Source organism: Ursus arctos, unplaced genomic scaffold (assembly GCF_023065955.2).
Source record: "Ursus arctos isolate Adak ecotype North America unplaced genomic scaffold, UrsArc2.0 scaffold_32, whole genome shotgun sequence".
NCBI lineage: Eukaryota > Metazoa > Chordata > Mammalia > Carnivora > Ursidae > Ursus > Ursus arctos.
Genome location: NW_026623008.1, coordinates 13,984,139 through 13,996,236, shown reverse-complemented (window position 1 = coordinate 13,996,236; position 12,098 = coordinate 13,984,139). Strand labels below are relative to the sequence as shown.

General features: G+C 49.7%; 1 protein-coding gene across 3 annotated transcripts in view; it reads left to right on the top strand.

Moving 5' to 3' along the window:
• The first annotated feature begins 4,643 nt into the window (after positions 1 to 4,643).
• The window catches only part of TMCO4 (transmembrane and coiled-coil domains 4), an 89,612-nt gene continuing 82,157 nt past the window's right edge, over positions 4,644 to 12,098 (top strand). For 2 of the 3 annotated variants that reach the window (XM_057305313.1, XM_048221938.2), the window contains exons 1-2: positions 4,650 to 4,722; positions 9,779 to 9,886. The gene's annotated coding sequence lies outside the window, so the exon portion shown is untranslated. Of the gene's footprint in view, positions 4,723 to 9,778; positions 9,887 to 12,098 lie in introns of all 3 variants that reach the window. The other variant, XM_026517177.4, reaches the window with a different exon arrangement.

Below are 12,098 nucleotides of genomic sequence, written 5' to 3'. Positions count from 1 at the left end.
TAGGAGAAAAACCAGCGAATCAAGTCCATACTTTTGTTAATAGTAATTTACCAATATCGGTGTCTCAGTCTTGACAAATGTAACACGATTATGCAAGGTGCTAACACTGGGGAAACAGTGTGAAGGATACATGGTTCTTAGATAAGAATTCTGTACTACCCTTGTAACTTTTCTGTCTATCTGAGCTCATTCCAAAATAGAAAGTTTATGAAATAAATGAATAACAGAAGGATCAAATCCTAACTCGGCATCTTGGAGAGCCAAAGGCTCTGAGCAGAGGCCTGTTCCCCTTTGTTAAAAAGGAAGATCAGCAAATGTTCGAGGAGGACAGTAATATTGCTCAGCTGTAGAAAAGAAGGAAATCCTCCAATTTGCGACAACATGAATGCACTTGGAGGACGTTGTCGGAAGTGAAATAAGCCAGATACAGAAAGACAAATAGTGCCTGATCTCACTCGTGTGTGGAATCTAAAATAGTCAAACGCAGTAGAAGCAGAGAGCAGAATGGTGGTTGTCAGGGCCTGGGGGCACGGGAAGGGAGAAGTGAGGAGTGTTGATCAAAGGTCAAAGGTTTAGTTAAGCCGGATGAATGAGCTCCGGAGATCTAATGGACACCGTGGCGACCATGGGTAACAATACCCTATCAGAGACTTGAAATTTCCTAAGAGGATAGATTTTTTTTTAATTTAAATTCAGTTAATTAACATATAGTGTATTATTAGTTTCAGACTTAGAGTTCAGTGATTCATCAGTCTTATATAATACCCAATGCTCATCACCTCACGTGCCTTCCTTCATGCCCATCCCCCAGTTAACCCCCCTTCCCCCCCTTCCCCTCCAGCAACCATCGGTTTGTTTCCTATGGTTAAGAGTCTCTTATGGTTTGTGTCCCTCTCTGATTTCGTCTTGTTTTATTTTTCCCTCCTTTCCCCTATGACCCTGTTTTGTTTCTTAAATTCCACATATGACTGAGGTCATTGGATAATTGTCTTTCTCTGATTGACTTATTTTGTTTAGCACAATACCCTCTAGTTCCATCCACATCATTGCAAATGGCAAGATTTCAATTTTTGATGGCTGAGTAGTATTCCATTGTGTATATACACCACATCTTCTTTAGCCATTCATCTGTCAATGGACATCTGGGCTCTTTCCACAGTTTGGCTATTGTGGACATTGCTGCTCTAAACATCGGCGTGCAGGTGCCCCTTCGGATCACATTTGTATCTTTGGGGTAAATACCTAGTAGTGTAATTGCTGGGTCTTAGGGTAGCTCTACCCTACTCTTCCTCAACTTTTTGAGGAACCTCCATACTGGTTTAGAGGATAGATCTTACAGTAAATTTTCTCAACACACACACACACACACCACAAATGGTAACTATGTCAAGGAGATGGATTAAGTTTTTTTAGCTTGATCGAGGTGAACTTTTCGCAAGGTATACATGTATCAAAATTTTAAATTGTATACCTTAAATACATATAATTTTATACAGGAAAGATATCTCAATAACGTTTCTAAAGAGAAAGAAAGTATATATATATATATGTGTGTGTGTGTGTATATATATATATATATATCCTTTCTGTTTGTAAACCTGTAAGTCAAAGAAAAATGGCTTAAATAGGAGTTTAATTAATGGCCTTGATTAGTTTATAGGAAACGAATAAAAATTGTACCTCAAAAAAAACCCACAAAGATTCGATAGCATTAAACTGTGTTCTCAGTGGAATAAGGCTTGAAGGGAATAACTTTCTCATGTATGATCCAAGGGGATTTTTTTTTTTAAGATTTTATTTATTTATTTGACAGAGATAGAGACAGCCAGCAAGAGAGGGAACACAAGCAGGGGGAGTGGGAGAGGAAGAAGCAGTCTCCCAGCAGAGGAGTCTGATGTGGGGCTCAATCCCAGATCGCCGGGATCACGCCCTGAGCCGAAGGCAGACGCTTAACTGCTGTGCCACCCAGGCGCCCCTGATCCAAGGGGATTTAATGCAAGTTCACGTGCGAGCTAAATGATAACACATATCATTGATGATGTAGGTCTCATTATCCACTGGAAAATATGAGACCAGGGGCAAGTACAAAGCATTCTTAGATAAGAAGCAAGCAGAGGTCGTCACCCAGGTCTCTGTGTAAGAGATAATGCAGGTAACTACAAAATTATCACCTAATGCTCAAGTACAATGGGGGGAAATATTAACCCATATGGCTTTGACCCCAAGCCCCAGCTACTTAGTTTCGCCAATTCCGATTAATCGGGCCAGTTGATGGTCCAATTAACAAAAAGATGTTCAGTTCTCCAGGTCAAAGATGCCTTGGAAACACAAACAAGAGATTGCTCAGCAATATCACAATATGCAAGGTAACCACAAACCGTGTGCAGCGCCCTCCACTCTGGGCCCGCTCTGAGTGTGTCCCGTCCTACCCCATGGCAGTTGTTTATTTCTGAACATCGTTAGGAAAGAAGGAACCATAAACAATCTCCTGGGTCCTTCAGTCTCAAGGTCAGCATGAGGGCATCATAAGGATACTCTACAGGAAGGGATGTGGGGCTGCTTTCAGTAACATCACCCCCGTAATTCAGTTCCATTCAACGAACACCAATGCCAGGCCAGTGCCACCTACATCCTGGAAGGACAGACATCTAAGAGACATAATAAAGAACCCTTCTCCTGTTGAGAACTCATGATCTGAAACTCTTATCTGAACCCGTGTTGATACTTAAGCCTGTGGAAGGGCAGGGCAGAATCAGCCAGGTCTGACATCAAGTCCTTACTCTGCCATTCTGGTAGTTCGGTGACACTGTTCAAGTTATTTAACCACTCTGAGCCTCAGTTCCTTCCTTTTCGAACTGGGGCTAATCATAATATCAACTGCATACGACTGAATGATATAAAGTAAGGATGGGAATCATGTAGAGCCAGCCACAGGGTAATATTCCCGAAACAGTATTCACGCTTATTTCCATAATTTCTGGGAGAATCAAATCCAACCATTTAGTTGGTCCAAACCTGACTGATCATCAGAATCACCAAGGGGACTTGTTAAAAACATAAATGTTTAGGCTTCCACACCCCTGAAAAATTCGACCTTGGGTAGGTCTGGGGTTCGGCTCTAGAGTCTATGCCTCCATTATACACTTTATTTGTGCCTAGCTTGTAGTAGGCACTCAACAAATACAAGCCCCTTCCCTGGCTTCGATATTGTCACAGCTTCCTAACCGGTTGCCTGTGTCCATTCTTATCCCTCTGTCCTTGCAAGGAGACAGTGGGACCCTTTTATTTATTTATTTATTTATTTATTTGTTTGTTTGTTTGTTTTTAAAGATTTTATTTATTTATTTGACAGAGATAGAGACAGCCAGCGAGAGAGGGAACACAAGCAGGGGGAGTGGGAGAGGAAGAAGCAGGCTCATAGCGGAAGAGCCTGACGTGGGGCTCGATTCCATAACGCCGGGATCACGCCCTGAGCCGAAGGCAGACGCTTTAACCGCTGTGTCACCCAGGCGCCCCCAGTGGGACCCTTTTAAAAGGTGAGATTACGTCACACCACTGCCCAGGACCTTCTACAACTCGCCATCTCATGCAGAATAAAATCCATGGACCAGGTCCTACAACAGTGGTTCCTGAAGCTAAGGACACATTAGAAATACCTGGTGAGCTTGGGAACAATGCCTATGCATGGCCAGACCCCAGACCAACAGAATCAGAATCTCTGGGGGTGGGGCTCAAGTTGGATGGCCAGATAAAAAACAGGACACCCAGTTAAATGTGAATTTCAGATACACAACGAATAATTTTTGCATTCATAAAATTCTAAACACCTACCGAGTGCCCAGCACAGTCCCTGGGGCTGGGCACACAGCAGAGGACAAGGCAGCCGAGACCCCCACACTCAGAATTTTTAAATTCTAGTGGGGATGGCAGAAAGTAAACTGCAAACAGGAAACCTTCAATCATTGAAGATTCACAGATGCCACCCTGAGTGGAGACCCTAAGGGAAAGCTGGAAACAGGTGTAGGAAAAGGAAGGTCTCGGGGCAGAGTGCCAGGCAAAGGAACCTCAAACGCGAAGGCCCCGAGACTGGCCCAAACTTAGCATTAGACAAACTAAAAGAATCAGAGAGAGCATAGCTATCTCAATACTCTGGAAACTCCAAAGAACTGCACATACATGCAGGAAGGTTGTATCTGTGGCTGGCTCCTTGATTTTACACCCTTTACTTTTGAAGGTTTCCATCCAAGTCGCTTTCTGGCCCTCCACTCTGGGACCAAGCCCCAGGCTAGCAGTGTCGCGGGGGGGGGGGGGGGGGCGGGGAACACGACACCTTGCAGGGCCCTCTCTGGCCCTGAGGTCCTGCTGCTTCCCGCAAGGCAAACAGGCCCACACACCGCGCCCAGGCTGGCCCGTCACTTCCTGACGCCTGCACCCCTGCCGCGGGGGTGGCGCCGAGAAGAGCCCTGTTGGGACGCGCAGCAAGGAAGACCCGGCCCGGAAAGCCGGCCCACGCGCCGGAGAAGGTCTACGCAGGAGGCGGGACCAGCCGGGCAGGAGGGGCGGGGCCGAGCGGGAGGGGCGGGACGGCCAGGAGCTCCGGGAGGCTCAGGCTGCGGAATTGGCCAGGAGGGACCGAGGGGGAGGGGCGGGGGCGGGGGCGGGGCCGAGGGGCGAGCAGGGCGGAGGAGTCCCAGCCTTTGCCGCCGCTGCCGCCGCCGCCAGGTAAGAAACGCGGGTTCAAATGGGCCGCGGGCGGAGTTCGCTCAGGCCGGGGCCACTCCCCACCAGTGGCCTCACGAGGGTTGCTCCCGCAAGGCCTGACCCTGCCCCGGCGGGCCTTTGCCCCCCACCGCGCCCTCCGCCCCTCGTGGACGCCGGGCCTCCGGAGGAGTGGCCGCACGCTAACTGCCGGGAGTCCGGGCTGCGTAGTTGTTGCTTGGTTGCTTTTAGAGCGGAAAGTGCCTTTAGAAATTACGTAGGGCGGCCCATGGGGAAACTGAGGCCGGACGGAGCACCCAGGCATCTTCTGCCTCCCAGCTCGGTGCTCTAAGCCGGTAAAGGTCGCCCAGCACCTCCCTGGATAAGTGAGGACGCTGCTGTGGTCCGGGGCGAGGAAGGAACTTGCCCAAGGTTACACAGGGTCACTGGGCTTACCCGTGTCCCACGAGGCCCCTCCACGGACCAGTGAGCAAGGCGTCCGGCACCCCTCACCCCCTCTCCTTGCGCCCACAGCCCTATGAGCTCATAGCACACATTCAAACGGAGAATTCCAAGAGGGGGCTGGAAATTCCTTCTGGAAAAAAGCCCAGGTCCCCACTTAGAGATGGGCCATGTTTTTCACCCTGCCCCCTGTTGGTATAGCCGGAAAGAACTGCTACTAACTTTTGGGGGAGCTATACAGCGAGGTAAACAGACTCAGAGAGATGACTTCCCCAAGACAGCACCCCTAGGAAGGAGAACATTTTAAGAACCTGGGTTACCTGACTCCGGAGCCTGACCCAGTGCCTGGCACAGAGACAGAGCAGGCTTTCACCGTGGCCTTTCTCTGCTCTGCCCTGGAGTCAGAGTTAGGAACGCAGTGGGGCTAGACTCTGGGTCTTGGCCTAGAGACCACTGCCTAACACAAAGTAGGAGTTAACATGTTAGTTCTCTTTTCCCTGACTCAGTATTCATTTTGCTGCAGAAAATATGAAACCCCTTTAAGTTTTAGGGGCATCCATTCATTTATTAGACACGTATTGAGTACCTACTGTGTGCCAGTGTGTGCACTGTTTAGGCACTGAAAATACAGCAGTGAAGAAAAGAAGTGTTGCCCTTGGGGACAAGTACACTGGGAAGAGTGGAATAAAACACTGCTCTCCATTCGGGGGATGGAGGGGTGGGGAGGGCTGGTCTGAGAGGACTGACCATTGGAATCTTACCAACTGTGAAGTATGGGAAGAGGACAGAGAGAGATTGAACCTCATAGCATCAAACCCTCGGGGGCCTTGTCTGAGATGCCCAGCCAGCCTGAGCTTTCTCCCAACTCCCCAGGGATTTGGTGGGGAGGAGCTAGGTGGGTAGACGGTGGTCCAGAGGAAGCCCTCAGCTAATGTCAGAGTCTGGAAACCTGGCATTGCCCTTCCTCGCTGTGTGACCTTGGCTATGTCACATCACCGCTGTGGGCCTCTGTTTCATTTTCATGCCACGGGGGTCATAAAAGTGCATGGCGTTGGTAATATCGCGTCTGAATGCTTCTTAAATGAAACATGGTCCAAAGTGTGGTCTCTAGCAGAGGCCTTGCCAAATCAGGCATAAGCAAGGGTGTATTTATTTATTCAGAGGCTCCAGCGACCCTGTTGGTAACCTGTTACCACTCAGTAGAGAAATGTAAGAGGCAGAGGTGGGGGGGGGGCTGAGTTCCCGGCAAGGAGGCTGAGGCTTCTTCCTGCCAGCGTGGAGAAACAGAATGTTTGCCACACAGCATTTCAGTTTCTACAACGCTTGCTGTCACGTGTGTGGGAGCAGACAGATGTGGGCTCAGGTCCTAGCTCAGTAGCCTCCTGAGTCATCTTGGACGAGCCACATGACCTCTCTGTGCCTCAGTTTCCTCATTTGTGAACTACTGTCTCTGAGGTTGTCATGAGGATGAAAGTAGCTGAAACCACAAAGGCCCCGTGTCTGGCACTCTGGGAGCCTTTTTGAATTTCGACCAAAGGCCCAGGAGCGATTGGTTGGGCACCGTTGACCAAGTAGGTTGCCATGGCTCAGCATGGAAAGCTCGTGAAGGTGGGAGCCTAGAGAATTTCTCCTGAGCCTGCGTAGGTGCTCCAGGCTGGTGCTCCTGGCTGCAAAGGCGGGATTGGCTACATGGGCCCACACATGTGAGACCTGAGAAATGTCATGAGGTGATTAATCACGGGGTCCTTTATGGCCTGTGTGTTTTGTAAACACTGCTATACGTTATAAACCGGGGCCGTGGATGAGATGGGCGGGGGGGGGGGGGCTTGCTGCCTTGAATGTGTTCTAGTGAGCAGAAGGGGGTCGAAGGGGAGACCCCAGTCCACTTTCTACTTAGCCACCCTCCACTTGGGCAGTCAGGCCCATTCAGTTGAACCACTCTCTGCTTGAAATTCTGCTGTGGCTTCCTGTTCGTTTTAGGCCAAAGAACCAAACCATGAATGTGGGCCTTAAGGCGCTGCACAGTCTGGCCTACACCTCCAGCCACATCTCAGACCATTTTATCCATAGCCCTCTGTGTTTGCGGCCTGCTGCCCCCTCCCGCCTCAGGGCCTTTGCACATGCTCTTCTAGACCACCGTTCCCGCTTATCTCCCTTTTCCCAGGTTAACACGTCCTTATCCTTCAGATCTGAGCCCAACCCCAGACCACAAGATCGCCCCAGTTGTGTGGGAGTTTTAGCCCAGGAGGGAGTTGCATACTCATTGGGGGGGGGGGGGGTAGTTTCTGCCTGTACCCTGTCCACCACCCCAACTGCAACCCTTCTGACTTCCAGGACTGGACTGAGACTGCTGAGAGGTGCTCAGGGATGAAATCTACATTTAGGAGTACCTCTTGAGCAAATATGGGAACCTTGCTTTATGTAAAACTGAACTGTCCTTCTTCAGAAATGTAAGGCTGAGGGGCGCCTGGGTGGCTTAGTCCGTTAAGTGTCTGCCTTTGGCTCAGGTCATGATCTCGGGATCCTGGGATCGAGCCCCAGGTGGGGCTCCGTACTCAGCAGGGAGTCTGCTTCTCCCGCTCCCTCTTTTCCTTCTGCCCCTTCCCCCACTCATGCACGCACACAATCTCTCTCTCTCAAATGAATAAATAAATCTTATATATATAGGCGGGAGGCAGGAGGGCTGAGTGAAAAAACTATCTGAGGCTGAAGTCATTTTGCAGTTGTAGGGGTAGGTGTTCATGCACTCATCCCTTCGTTCACCCACTCAGCACAAAGGGAGTGAGCCGCTGAGTAAATGCAGGGAGGCTCATGGCAGTCCCCGGGCCCCCTTAGTAAAGGGCTGTAAATTGGGGATAATGGCACCTACGCCGGAGGACTACTGGGAAGAAATGAAATGGTGGGGGGAAGGGGAGGCCCACGGCTAACATTTACCAAGCGTTCACTGTTATAATTTATAAAAATTGAATTGTGATAAAATAACATAAAATTTACTGGGGCGCCCTGCTGGCTCCGTCGGTACAGCATGAGACTCTTGATCTCCGGGTTGTGAGTTCAAGCCCCGCCTTGGGAGTAGAGAGTATTTAAAAATAAAATATTTTGGAAAAAAAATAGCATAAAATTTACCATCTTAGCCATTTTTAAGTGGGCGGGTCGGTAGTGTTAAGCGTATTCACATCGCCCTGCAACCCATCTCCAGAACTTTTCCACTTGCAGATCTGAAACTCCGTGTGCATTCAGCAACTGCCCGTTCCCCCCTCCCCAGCCCCTGGCACCCAGCATTCTGCTTTGGGTCTCTATAATTTTGACTACTCTGGGTACCTCACATAAGTGGAATCAGACAGCATTTGTCTTTCTGTGACTGGCTTATTTCACTTAGCACAGCGTCCTCAAAGTTCTTCCGTGGTGTAATATGTCAGAATTCCCTTCCTTTTTAAAAAGCTGAATAATATTCCATTGTATGGATATATTGCTTTTTTGTTGTTCAACCATTCACCCATGGATGGACACGTGGGTTCCTTCTACCTCTGAGCTCTTGTGACTCATGCTGATATGAACGCGGTACACAGATATCTTTTTGAGACCCTGCTTTCAGTTCTTTTGGAGGCATAATACCCCAAAGTGGTCTGGCTGGATAATTTACTGCTATGTTTGAAGGTGAGCCCCACCGTCTCTCCTCTTGCCCACCAGAGTACGAGAAGTCCCTGGGGCCCCATGGGGCCGTTTAAAAAACCAGCGGATCAAGTGAACCATCACAAACTTTGCCATTTCCCCCACCTCCTCCCTCGGCAAATGTGCCTCCCATTATGTTTTAGTTATTCCCAAGCAGAAAGCACCATTCATTCAAGAGATGTTTATAAATGCCTGTGGTGCTTGCATGAGGGCAGAAAGAGATAGACAATAAGCAACGGTGTAGACAAGTAAATGATCTGGTATGTGAGACAGTGATTCGTGCTGGGGGCCAAGCAGGGGAGCCAGGGAAAGGGGATTGGGATGAAAGGCAGGGGCAGGGTGGTCTCACTGAGCCGTGAGATTTGAGCAGAGACAGAAGGGAAGTGAGGGAGCTGGCCATGTGGTTGTCTGTGGGAAGAGCATTCCAGGCAGCGGGAACAGACCATGCAAAGTCCTTGAGGTGAGAACATGCCTGGTGGGCTCCAGGAACAGTGAGGAGGATGTGCAAACGGTGCAGAGCAAGTGAAGGGGAGAGGGGAGGAGGGCGGAGAGGCCAGGGGCCAGATTGCATATGGCGCAGGCACCACTGGAAGAACTGTGACTCTGAAAAGGGGACTAGTGGAGGTTTGGAGCAGAGAAGGACATGATCTGACTTCAGTGAAGATGGAGCTCTCTGGCCGCAGTGTGGTGGGCAGCTAGTGGGAGGGAGACCGGTGGGGAGGCTCCTGCCGGGATCCACCTGAGATGATGTTGGCTTGTACCAGGACGCTAGTGGGGGAGGAGTGGAGCAACCATACCGTGGACAGAATGTCATACAACCTGAGTGTCCATCCCAATGGCACGCTGTCTACCCACCCACCACCTGCCCGTCCTCCATGCTGCTGAAGTGAGTTGGGATAGGAGCTTTCCCTCTGTGTCAACATCCCTTTCTTCTTCTGGTCTGTAGTGGGATTGTCCGAAACGCTCTGGATTCTTCTGTGTTGGAACTATTGCCATGGAGACCTCCTGAGATGCTACATGTTCCAGTGCCTTCCAGCTTAACTTCCAGAGAGAGGTACAGAACGAATGGGTTTCTCTCTCCTAAAATGCTGGAGGGGGGCAGGGTGGGGGAGTGAACTGGGACTGCCTAGAATCTTCCCTTCTAGGACCATCTCAAGGTTGCGTGTGTGGGTATGGCTATGGGCATGTGGGTGGCTCAGTCCATTAAGCATCTGCCTTCGGCTCAGGTCATGATGTCAGAGTCCTGGGATCAAGCCCCGCATTGGGCTCCCTGCTCAGTGGGGGCTCTCCTTCTCCCTCTCCCTCTGCTCCTCCCACCACTCCTATGCACACGCTTCTTTCTCTCTCTCTCTCAAATAAATAAATAAGTAAAATCTTTATAGAAAGAAAGAAAGAAAGAAAGAAAGAAAGAAAGAAAGAAAGAAAGAAAGAAAAGAAAGAAAGACAAAAGAAGTTCATTCTAGCATCTGATCTCCTAAAGGCCCAGGTCATGGAGTTTTAAGGACGATTTAAAGGATGTCCCAGGATGATATCGATCATATTTGTTTTCTCCTTGGTGCTGACTTGGGGATTTTTCACCTCCCCAAGAAGAAATCCTGCTGTGTCGTTTATGGCGTTACTTAACAAATACGGGTTGAGCACCGACTGTGGGTGCTTGCAGAGCTGAGCACAGCTGTCTTGGAATGGCTCTCTTCCCTCCCTACCGGCAATAATAGCTCAGCCAGCATTTTCTTTGGCGGTAGGTAATGTAGCTGGCTAGATAAAGCTCATAATCGTAGACCATTGTGCCACGGCCACGCTGGCTTAATGCCAGCATCCTGGGCCTGCACATTGCCGTCCAGCCACGGGTGCACGTTCGCCCTGCTGGTTCTCGCTATGTATGTGTTCTCTCCCGGCCAGTCGGTGCTCTTCTGGGTCAAGTGCAGGCCTTTCTCAGAGTCTCTTGGTGTCTTCACAGCACCTGGACTGGGACGGATCCCAGGAGATCTGTGATATCCGAAAGCTACTCTGTCCATCAGTGACCTCCTAGGCCCTGGGTGCTGCTGGACCAGCTCCCTGCACACCAGGTGGCCCCAGGGCTTGGAGTCACCAGTGGCCCTGACCACTGGTCTTTTTCTCGCTGCGGGAATCCAGTACTCCCTCTTGAAACTAGTTTAGCTTCTCGGACAGACTGGAGACTCTGAGCTCCACACGGACCGGACCCTGATCCCAAATCACACCAAGCAAGGGGTAGAGTCCCCTGACGACCCGTGTACACAGTTCAGGTGATGGATCTCCCAGCCCCACGGCTGCCAGCACTCTCCCTCCCACCCCAGCCAAGCGGACAGTCCGCAGGGTTGGAACCAAGGCTCCGCCATCACATCGTGGACAGCTGGGGATCGCCTCAGCTTGTCATACCACCCCTTGTCCGTTTCGCTGATTATAAGACCTGTTTGTTGGTCCGTGGAATGGGACTTCATTGTGACCTCAGCCCCATGGGCTTGGTGGGCCTCATGGGGCCCGGGCATTCCTCTTCTGGGGATCGAGAACAAAACTGTTTTTAATTTAAAAATTTTTGTCATTATAAAAGCACCAATGCACTCAGGATGGAAAATGTTAAAAATACAGAAAATTGGGGCACGTGGGCGGCTCAGTCGGTTAAGCGTCTGCCTTTGGCTCAGGTCATGACCCCATGGTTCTGGGATCGAGCCCCAGGTCTAGTCCTCATATACTAGAGAACTTTCTTCACAGTTCAGAATCAATACATACTTATGGCAGAAAATTGGGGAAATCCAGAGAAGTCTCTGGTATCTCGCCTTTCATAGAGAATTTGGGAGAATACCTTCCAGCCATTTTGTCTTCTCTGTGTCTTTTTGACGTGGTTGGACTGATAGCTTGAATCTCGTCGTTTGTAGCATGGTACAGACACATTCTCACGCCCCCGGGAAGGGGCTATCGAGGAACAGGGCCTTATCCCTGTTAATTCCTTTAAAAAGGATTGAAGAGGCAGAAAATAATATTCTGGTTCTTTGGCATGGACAATGGCTATTAGGATGAAACTCAGACTGTTTGAAGTTTTGGGGGACCCTGGGTAATTCCAGATGCTTGGCCCCTGCCCCATCTCCCTTCCTCATCTGATGCTCCATTTATGTGTAAGAACAGGAGTGCCTTTGGCGAGAGAATTAGCAGGAAGATCTGGCTCCTGCTTAAGCCTAAAAGCTAGTTCATTCATTTGTTCCTGTAACAGACATCTTTTTTTTTATTAAAGATTTTTTTTTTATTAGAGA